Here is a 10,518-nt window from a genome sequence, read left to right as displayed (position 1 = left end):
CATTATTTAAATATTATTCACAGTGTATTCTCTTAGGTTAATAGAAATCAAATAAGTACACAGAAGGGATTCAGCATTACATAAAGTGTCGATGGTGAACAGCAAGCAGAAAACTTGCACCCAGATACAAAATAAACGTGGGTTTAATGTCTGCAGTAACCTCTTAGAAAAGTTAATGGAAAAAATATGTCCTCTTAGAAAAGTTAATGGAAAACATATGTCCAGAGACCAAGTAAATTTTCAAGAATAAAACTGATTTATTTCTAGTCTATGTTGCTTCCATCTGAAGGAATAACACTGATCTGTCAGAATTAACATGGAACGCCTCCTTTTCCTGTCTCTCGAAATCATTTGAAGTCTGCAATGGAGATCCAAAGTCTCACCAAGTGCTCCTGACCCTGGGAATGGCAAACATGCAGGGGGGAGCTCGTAACAGGTGGGTGTCTTGCATCATGCTGATTTTTTGCAAATCGTGAAGTCTCTAGGATAAATAAAATAGGTAATTCATGGAACCTTGAAATGAGTTTACTTCCTAGAAGAAATAAGAAACTTCGTCTCTCTTCCTGTTTTTTAATGACGTTTTCCTTACTTTGCTCTGAGATACAGAAAAAGAGAGACAGAGACAGACACAGAGAGAAAACCAGACTGGGCAAAGAGGGACCCTGAGCTGCAATTCAGGTCAGGCAACAGCCGGAGCTAAACACATGGAGAATCTGAAGCTAAACATCTTGTCAACCCTGGGATGGGCATGGTCCCGAGGAGGAAACTTGGCAGCTACAGACACTATGTCAGAAGCCCAGATAGGGCAAGTCTTACCTTTTTTGAGATCCGAATAATTTATCACGTTAATCACTCTAGACATGGAACCCCTTAGAAATTTCTTGAGTAGCTCTAAGAACACATGTGTTCCATTTGTGAATGCTATTAATACCTCATTTTGTACAGTAAGGGAGTCATTTTATCTGACTATACACAGGTCCTAAATTTGGAGACTGACAAGATTAAATGTGGTAGAAAATGGACGGCCAATGCAGTGAAGAGGAGAGTCACCTACTCTGTGAATCCTTTCCCGTGTTTCTCTCTTTCTCTTCTCTCATTACCTCCTCCATAAGGGCAGCAGAAATCCGCCCTTAGAACTAAACTTAGACTGGAGTTGAAGAGTACGGTGTGGGACCTTGCAAGTAGGACAAAGTGTTCATTTGCGAAGGTGGTGCGAGAGTGAATTCAAATGTCAAAGACTGTTGAGGAAAAAAAAAAAGAATGCACTGATGGGATTCTATATGGGGGAGTAGGGATAGATCTAGCAAAACCCCTGAAGTCATGTGCAGAATCTAACTATTTGAAGATTTTACTCTCAGCACGGTCTTATTCAAACTACATAGTTTTAAAACTAAATTTTTGGGGGCGCCTGAGTGGCTCAGTCGGTTGAGCGTCTGACTTCGGCTCGGGTCGTGACCTCCAGGTCTGTGAGTTCGAACCCCACGACAGGCTCTGGTGCTGACAGCTCAGAGCCTGGAGCCTGCTTGGGATTCTGTGTCTCCCTCTCTCTCTGCCCCTCCCCTGCTCACACTCTGTCAATCTCTCTCTCCCAAAAATACACATTAAAAAAATTTTTTTAATCAAAAAATAAAACTAAATTTTTTGGTAGTGTAAAAGATGGACTGAAAAAGACGGAGTAAGAGCAGAGAAACCATTAGGATATCAGTGTCAGGATTCAGGTGAGTTGATGAAGACAATGAGGACAGCCAAGAAGACGTGATAAGACACAGAGAGACACAGTGATCTTTAGCAAATGAGTGAATGAAAGGGATGAGAAGTCAAAGTAGGTCTAAACTTTCAAATCACACAGAGATAGGAATGGGAAGAAGAGTATCCATCTGGAGGGAAATATCATATGCCTAATTTTAGACACATTGAAATTTGAGGAAAACAAGTCACCTATCAACTAGGCATAGAAAAAAAGGACAAGACTGAGGAAAGAGGTTTTAATAAGCAGTCATCATGTTGAACAAAAGAAATACAGTAAGTTTTAAAGATATACATTTCAAATTATTTGATTTTTCCAGTTTATACCGAAAAGAAGATAATGCACCCATAAAGATGCCATTAATAATGCTTTTTTAATTTTTTTTCATATTTATTTATTTTGAGAGACAGCATGGGGGAGGGGGAGGGAGAGAGACTGACAGAGACAGAATTCCAAGAAGGCTCCTTGCTATCAGTGCAGGCACACACACCTAGCTGGAACTCATGAACTGTGAGATCATGATCTGAGTCAAGATGGAAAGTTGGACACTTAACCCACTGAGGTACCCGGGTGCCCCCATTAATAATGCTTCTTTTAAAAAGCTCTGCCCTTGGGGCGCCTGGGTGGCTCAGTCGGTTAAGCGTCCGACTTCGGCTCAGGTCACGATCTCGCGGTCCGTGGGTTCGAGCCCCGCGACGGGCTCTGGGCTGATGGCTCGGAGCCTGGAGCCTGCTTCCGATTCTGTGTTTCCCTCTCTCTCTGCCCCTCCCCCGTTCATGCTGTGTCTCTCTCTGTCTGAAAAATAAATAAACGTTAAAAAAAAAATAAAAAGCTCTGCCCAAGCTCATTTCACTTTTAGTCTTGCAATCCTTAAATTTCACCTATCATTGTTTTAATTAACTACGACTTATTATTTCACATTAGAATTAGTCACGTTTTGTAATTATACTTTCATATGTAATAAATCAAAATACATATAAATACAATTATTAACTTTCCACTTTGGTTGCATTACAAGGTTGAGACATAAATATTTGAGATTTGATAACTGATGACAGGTTTTAATATTAGTTCCATTTAATGCATTCTTCTTACCTATAGTACCATAAATTTGCTCTCACCCTGACATTTATCAAATTAATAAACAATGAATACAATGAATTTAACTGTTGGAATTAAAGCATTTTGTTTTTTGGTTTTTTTAAGTTTATTTGTTTATTTTGAGAAAGAGAGAGAGAGCGTGCACACGAGTAGGGGAAGGGCAGAGAGAGAATCTCAAGCAGTCTTCAGCTGTCAGAGCCCGACAGCCTGATGTGGGTCTGGATCTTGTGAACCGCAAGGTCAGGACCTGAACCGATATCAAGAGTCGGTCGCTTAACCAGCTGAGCCACCCTGGTGCCCAGGTATTTTGGACGTTATATGTGTATCAAATACTGGCTGGAGACACTAACTGAAATTACTATTCAATCCATGTAAAACAAATATTTTTTATTCTTTTTTTAAAAAGGTATAAACAATCCTCTATGTGTAGCCCATGCACTTGATTAGAGCAATGTGATTGACAAGCGATTTTAATCATTTTCAAATATAAAAAATGATTTTAATTATAAAGGGGTAATTTCAGTAATTCATTTATGCCGTAAGTAAAGATTGCTATTGATTGAAGTAACGTAATTCAAAAATATAAAAAGGTTACTTCTAGAAATGGAAAAATGTCTTTTGGAAAAGAATCTAAATACCCATATAAATCCAATAATAGATTTATTAATGGATTTATTTTACAGCACAAAGCTGATGTTGATTTGCTAATCCATATGCACTTATGTGGCCTTCTCTAAAGAAAATCTAGTTAAGGGGCGCCTGGGTGGCTCAGTCGGTTAAGCATCCGACTTCAGCTCAGGTCATGATCTCACAGTTCATGGGTTTGAGCCCCGCGTCGGGCTCTGTGATGACAGCTCGGAGCCTGGAGCCTGCTTCGGATTCTGTGTCTCCCTCTCTATCTCTCTGCCTGTCCCCTGCTCACACTCTGTCTCTGTCTCAAAAATAAATAAACATTTAAAAAAAAATTTAAAAAAAAAAGAAAATCTAGTTAAGCAGAGAGAATTTGTTATTCCTCAGTACTCTTTTCATATCCATTTCCTCTGTAAAACAAAAGTTTTGCTGAAGTCTGACCAGTTAAATAATAAATGTGCACTACATGCTAACTTGTAAAATACGAGTGTTGTATTTTAATGCAGAAGAAATAACAGAGGATGGATATGTGGTGTCAATGTCTGAGAATCTTGAGAGGAAACCTGGGGACTTCTGTGATCTGTATATCCATGTGAAAAAAACAAAACTCGCACATCAAACCTTACAAAAAGTACCTCCGGATGAACTGTAGCTCTCAGTAAGAAAAGCAGTACAATAAAACTTCCGGAAGATAATACAGGAAACTATCTCCATTGCCTTGATATAGGGAGACATTTTAAAATATATATGCAAAAAGCATTATCCTTAAAGGAAGAAATCCGAGACATGAACCACATTAAAATTAAGAACATCTGTTCATCAATATATATCGTACAAAATGCATCATGCTACACAAATAACCAAGAAAAGCCTCAAATGAAGTATGTTTAAAAAACACTCATGTAAATCAATAAGAAAATGGATAGCCATCACGATACGAAATGGGCAAGAGGGACAAAGAAGAGACTCACAACTGAAAATGTGCTCAAACTTTATACTCATCCGGAAGATTCCAATTCCAGTTTCCATGAGACATCACTACATATGCACCAGCATGGCTAAAACTGAAAAGAACGACATCACCAATCACTAACAGCATGAAGAAACGGAATCAATGCTCCTTGCTGGAGACTGACTGGGTGCAGCCATTTAAAAAGAGCATTTTAGGGGCGCCTGGGTGGCTCAGTCAGTTAAGCCTCTGACTCTGGCTCAGGTCATGATCTCATGGTTCGTGAGTTTGAGCCCCGCGTCTGGCTCTGTGCTGACAACGTGCAGCCTGGAGCCTGCTTCGGATTCTGTGGCTCCCTCTCCCTCTACCCCTCCCCCAGGCACACTCTGTCCCTCCCTCTCTCAAAAATAAATAAACATTTAAAAAATATTTTAAATAAGTAAATAAAAAGAGCATTTTATTCACTGCAAGTCTGAACAGACATGGAACTCAAAAATCCTACAATCTTCTTCTAGGTATAATACCAACAGAAATATACATATCTACATACACGTATATATATGCATAATAACTCCAATTAAATATATTTCCAAGGCAGGGGAAACTAAACTGTCATTTTGGAAGTCAAGTTGGTGACTACATTTAGAAAGAAAAGGGGTTTAATATTTGGGAAGTGCTTCTAGACCGTTGTCAACATTCTATTTTGACTCGGGTAGTGGTTACATAGCTTTTCACTTCATGAGAATTTATCAAACTGTACATGTATATTTTTTGCGTACTTTGCTGTCCGGAGGAAAGGTATTTCCAAACTAGAAAATGTGTTTAAAATGTAACAACTTTGCTTTTTAAACAAATATGGATCTCTCTATTTGCACATAAAAAGGAACATTTGTTGCCTGTATGGGCAGATATTTCAGGTTTACAAAATATACAATTCCTTCAGTGCCTTATGTGGAATATAGAAATCTAAGTGGACTCACAAAGCAGAGATCTATGAACTGAATTTCACGAATTAGAAGGATAACTGTGACATCAACAAAGCTGAAAAAGAATTTCCTCCATGCCAGCTGGAGGGCACCCGAGCCCTTATCCATATTTTATCTTCTCCATAGAAATGTGTTTAATTTGTTAATTCCAAAAATGAAGGACCTTGAGAGCCCTCAACCTCAATGCTGCATTGTTTTTGGAAACTTGTATTAGGAAAGTTATTTTTCCTCTGCATTGTTCGATAGAAATCCTGCTTTGCAAAGAATTCAGGTCTTAGAGTCAAGTGCCTTTGAGAAATACAAATTAGTATTTTTAGAGGCCAAATTCTTTTCATGTCAGAGCCTGATGCTGATAAGCAGCGGATAGGCAGCCTGAAAGATTGTATTTAGTAGATTAACCTGAGTCCACCAAAGTGCCACATACCTCTGGAACTTCTCATGAGGTTAACTGAGAGCTCTTAGTTTTCCTGGATGCAGTTGGATGCATCAGGACCTATACTTGTCTCTGAAGTGAGACCAAAGACTGAAAATTCTGCTCTGAGCAAAGCAAATCAATGTGAAAAGCAGTCTCTTTATTTTCTGGATCCCATGGGTAATGGTAAAATGTTGAGTGAAAGAGATGATGAAAACCTTTCTAGGTTATTAAACTGCTTATATTGCCCTTGAAACAGGGGGCCCAAAGTCAGTTATTTCTGTAGGACAGAAAGTAAAAGTCTGGGCTTTGAATTTGGGGCTTAATAGAGCATTAAGAAATAACAAGGTAAGTGAAGAGCCAGCCAGTTCTTGGGCAGGAGCCAAAACGGTTATTGGAAGAAATCAGACCCTGTCCATAGGAAGCATTCAAGCCAAAATGAAACCAAATTGACTCCCTGGACTGGCCCAGGATTGCAAAGGAACAGAATCCGTTGTACTTTCCAGAGTGGGCCACAACCAAAGCAGCAAATAAAAAAGTAGATTCCATGACCTTTTTTTTTTTTTTTTTTTTTTTTTTTTTTTTTGTCCATTACATGTAGTCTGCCGTGGTACAGAACTGCATAAAACATAAAGAGAAATCTACTGTCATTAAAGAAAACCCTGAAGTGGTGTAAGGGAATGCTTGGTCTGGCTGGTAATTCCGTCCTTAGTGATTTTCAGGCTGGCCATTCCCACATGAACCTTTTCTCCAATTTATAAGTTACCTCACCTTCCAGCTGCCTCTCTGGAAAGAAAGGATGTATAATTGGGAAGAGAAGCTCCTCTGGAGACCCCTCCCAAGTAGTCAGGGTAAGGTACCTCCTCAGTATCTCGGCCCATTAGGGGCTTGCACTTTCCTGTCTGAAGGCAAGATATGGTTGCAATTTGCTTTAGGGGGCTGAAAGAGGAAAGTCAGCAACATGCCAAGCACTTCTCTGGATGCAGCAAATTGCCGGAGATTTTTTTTTCCCCCTGAATTACTCCCAGGCAATTGCTGTAAATCTCTACTATGGAAATACAAGCTGAGCCTTAGTGTACAAACTCATAACCACCCACGGCAATTCTTACAACAAACAAGTGGAGGTTTACTTGGTACGCTGCAATATATACCCTCCAAATGATACCTCATGCTATTCAAGATTTAAAATCTTTTTTCAACTCCACCAATTAGAGGTGTTATTATCGATTTATATAGTTATTTCTTTAGGCTTACCCACAGGTCTACCATTTTCAGAGCTTGGCATTTTTCTTGCTTCCCAGAACTTCCTTCAGGGGATCATTTGTCTCCTTCCCAGACCACATTTGTTAAAAAAAAAAAAAAAAAAAAAAAATCCTTCAGTAGAGTCTCTTGGTCATAAACTTTCTCAGTTTTTATTTATCTGGAACTGTCTTTATTTTACCCTCATTCATTGAAACATTTTTCCCAAGTCTATAATTCTAGATTGATATTTTCCCTCAATCTTTTAAATATTATTCTACAGCCTCTGGCTTCTTTGTTTGCTATTGAAAAGGCATCGGTTTAACTACCACTCATTTATGTGTCACCCACTTTTCATTCTGACAGCTTTCGAGATCTTTAATTCTTTTTCTGCAGTATCTGTTTTACATAGATGGAGTTTATCTTTATTTTATTTGGTGTACATTTTTCTTCCCATATCCAAGGCTTAGTATCTTTAATAAGTACTGGATATTCATCAGTTTTTATGTTTGTGTTTTTACATATTATATATTTTCCGTCATTTTTCTCTCGTCATTGACTCATGGAATTAAGATTATACCCATATCAACTTGTTTCTATCTTCCAGTTCTCTGTTCCATGGAAAACAAGAAATAAATGGCCCACTCAAATTAGAAAAATTCAAAGAGAATGAGGCTGTATATAAAGTGTCCATTTGAAAGCTGGACAGATGAAGGCAGACCAGGGTACACGCAGCAACCAAATCTAAGCAGTAGCAAACCTGTTAACATCCTAGGTCCTAAGGAACAAGGAGATGGAGGGAGGTTCCAACCCTTGGTGAGACATCTGTATATTGCAGTCTGCCTTGTGATAAGCAATGACTTTCTGTGGAAGAATAAAACTGGAATGAGTCACTGTGCAGAGAGAAATCAGATGATTAACTACCTTTCCATCTTTCTTCTTCCCCCACCTCCACCATCTTCTGTCAAGTCTCCACCCTGACTGGCTCCAGCTAAAAGCAGAGGGCATGGAACATAGTCCTTACAAGTCAGCCTGGCACAGGCAACAAGGGTGGAGTTTCTCCTGACTCTCTCATGCTTGTGGGTTTGTTTGTTTTTTTTTTTATTGTGGCTTGTGTTCCTTGAAATATTAACTGTAGGAGTCGTTTGAGCCTGCATTTAAATTCCTTTCTTCCAGATTAAGTTTGCCCTTGCTTTACCTGGGTGACAATCAACCTTTTTTTGGGGGGGAGGGGGGAGAACTTCTATGGCCTGAATATTTATATCCCCCCCAAATTTTTATGCTGAAGTTTTAACCCCCAAAGGTGTTGGGATTAGTAGATGGGGCCTTTGGTTTGGAAGGTGTTTAAGTCCGGAGGGTAGAGCTTTCATAAATGGGATGAGTGCCTTATTAAAGAGGCTCCAAAGAGATACCTTGCCTCCTGGTGCCATGTGAAGATATAATGGTAAGTCTGTGACCTGGAAGATGGCCTTCACCCACTCATGCCAGCGCCCTGATCTCAGACCTCCAGCTTCCAGAACTGTGAGTCATAAATTTCTGCTGTTTATTAGAAGTCCCCCAGTCTGGGGTATTTTGCTATAGCAGCTTGGACAGACTAAGAAAATTGGTGCCAAGAGTGTGGTTGCTGCTATCACAAATACCTAAAAATGTACAAGTGGCTTTAGCGCTCTATTATGGGCAGCGCCCGAAGAGGCATGTTTGGAAAAGCCTATGCTGCTTCGAATGAACTCTTAAAGGCAAAGCTGGGGAGGGCTCAGAAAAGGAGAGCTGTAGAGAAAGCCTCAATCTATAAGAGAATATCTAAGTGCTCATGAAAAAGATGTCGGGGGGAAATAGTAATGGTAAGGGCTATTTTGATGAGGTCTCAGATAGCAGGAAGGAACATGTTATTGGCAACTGGAAGAAAGACGATCCTTGTTATCAAGTGACAAGGAGCTTGGCTGAATTGTGCCGTGTCCTTGTGTTTGGGGAAAGGTAGAACTGTGAGCAATGAAATTGGATATCTGGCTGAAACTACTTCCAACCAAAGTGTTGAAGGAACAGCTTGGCTTCTTTTGAATGTTTACGGTCAAATTTAAGAAGAAAGAAATGATTTGGAGACAGAGTGGTTAATCAAAAAGGAAACAGCACTTAAATATTTGGAAAATTCTCAGCCTATCCATATTGGAAGAAGAAACCACGCTCATCAGAGAACACAAGGGTTGTGGCCAAATTGGATAGAGACTGGTGCACATCCACCATCTCAATGGAAACTAGGAGTTATTCATCAAGATGGTGGGGAGATTGGTTTAGATGTTGATCTAAACAAGCCAAAACCTACTTTCTAAGGCAATGAAAGCATGACCCTGAAGGCATTTCAGAGATCTTCTGGGCTGGCCCTCACACTACCCATCTGTAGAGAAGAGTAGAAGGCACCTGCAGGGGGGAAAAAAAAAAAGGCAAAGGAAGAACCTCTACTGTCCAGGGCCACCTCACATCCTGGGTTCAGCTCCAGAATTTCAATTGTGGCGCAAAAATCCTCAACTGCCCCGGGCTCGACACCCACGATGTGGCTGCACCTCCGGGGGGCGCCTTCTCCACCAGCCTGTGGAGCCCAAGAGCCCTGAAGGTACAACTGCCTCCACCTGGATTTCAAAGCGTCCTTGAGAGCCTCCACCGAGGCAGAGACCTGCTTTGGGGGCAAGACGATTGCAGAGCCCCCCCGTGGGGTATTGCCCACCGGGGCCATGGGAGCAGGGCACGGTCGCCACGAACCCCACCCACATTGGTAGATCTGTTGGCCTGCGATTCCAGCCAACTGCAATTCTGGGGGCTCAGCTGCAATGTGGGGCACGGAGCCAAGGGGGATTTAGCGTTGTTTGCCTTGTTAGGTTTTGGTCTCCCTTTAGACCTGTTGCTGCCATCCCCCTTCTGAGTGGCTTCGCTGTCTCCGCTTTGCTCCGCCATTTCGGAGCTGCATGCACCTGGAAACAGTGCTCCTCCTTCTGACAAATAAATGATCAGAAGGTCAAGAGTCTCCTAACGCTACGTCACAATGTGTCATTCACTTCACTTCATCTCTTCATTCTGCATTTCATCATCTCAAGGCATCGCAAGAGGGAGGATGAGTACAGTACAATAATTTATTGTACAATTTTACTAATATCGTTAATATCTTACTGGGGTTAATTTTTAAACTAAACTTTATCTTGGGTCTCTCTGCCCCTCCCCCACTGGCATTCCGTCTCTCTCTCTCTCTCAAAAATAAAAACATTAAAAAAATTTCAACTTTATCTTAGGCACGTATGTATAGGAAAATACGTGGTATATAAAGGGTTTCAGGCATCCAGGCAATTTGCCTTAGGATGAATGGTATCTTGAGTCTCCCTCATACTTGCTTTCGATGATATGTGGATGAGACTGGATGAAGACTTTTAAGTTGATCCTGGAACAAGTTAAGATTTGGGGCGCTATC

At 40.6% G+C, this 10,518-nt stretch overlaps 1 long non-coding RNA gene across 3 annotated transcripts; it reads right to left on the bottom strand.

Annotated features, from left to right (window-relative positions):
* Positions 1 to 233: 233 nt before the first annotated feature.
* Positions 234 to 10,150, bottom strand: LOC144616100 (uncharacterized). 3 transcript variants are annotated; one of them, XR_013555014.2, is made up of 4 exons: positions 9,927 to 10,149; positions 7,825 to 7,928; positions 7,080 to 7,153; positions 234 to 481 (listed from the first exon to the last, which is right to left on the bottom strand). It is a non-coding gene; the product is annotated as an uncharacterized LOC144616100 (long non-coding RNA). The 3 variants fall into 3 exon arrangements; XR_013555013.2 differs by lacking the exon at positions 234 to 481 and adding an exon at positions 4,443 to 4,542 and having other exon boundaries at positions 9,927 to 10,148; XR_013555015.2 differs by lacking the exon at positions 234 to 481 and adding an exon at positions 6,508 to 6,611 and having other exon boundaries at positions 9,927 to 10,150.
* Between the last annotated feature and the right edge of the window lie 368 nt (positions 10,151 to 10,518).

This window comes from Panthera onca, chromosome B1 (assembly GCF_046562875.1).
Source record: "Panthera onca isolate mPanOnc1 chromosome B1, mPanOnc1 haplotype 2, whole genome shotgun sequence".
In the NCBI taxonomy this organism is placed as follows: Eukaryota; Metazoa; Chordata; class Mammalia; order Carnivora; family Felidae; genus Panthera; species Panthera onca.
Note: the sequence above shows the minus strand (reverse complement) of the source record. Positions and strands in the feature narration are given on the sequence as shown.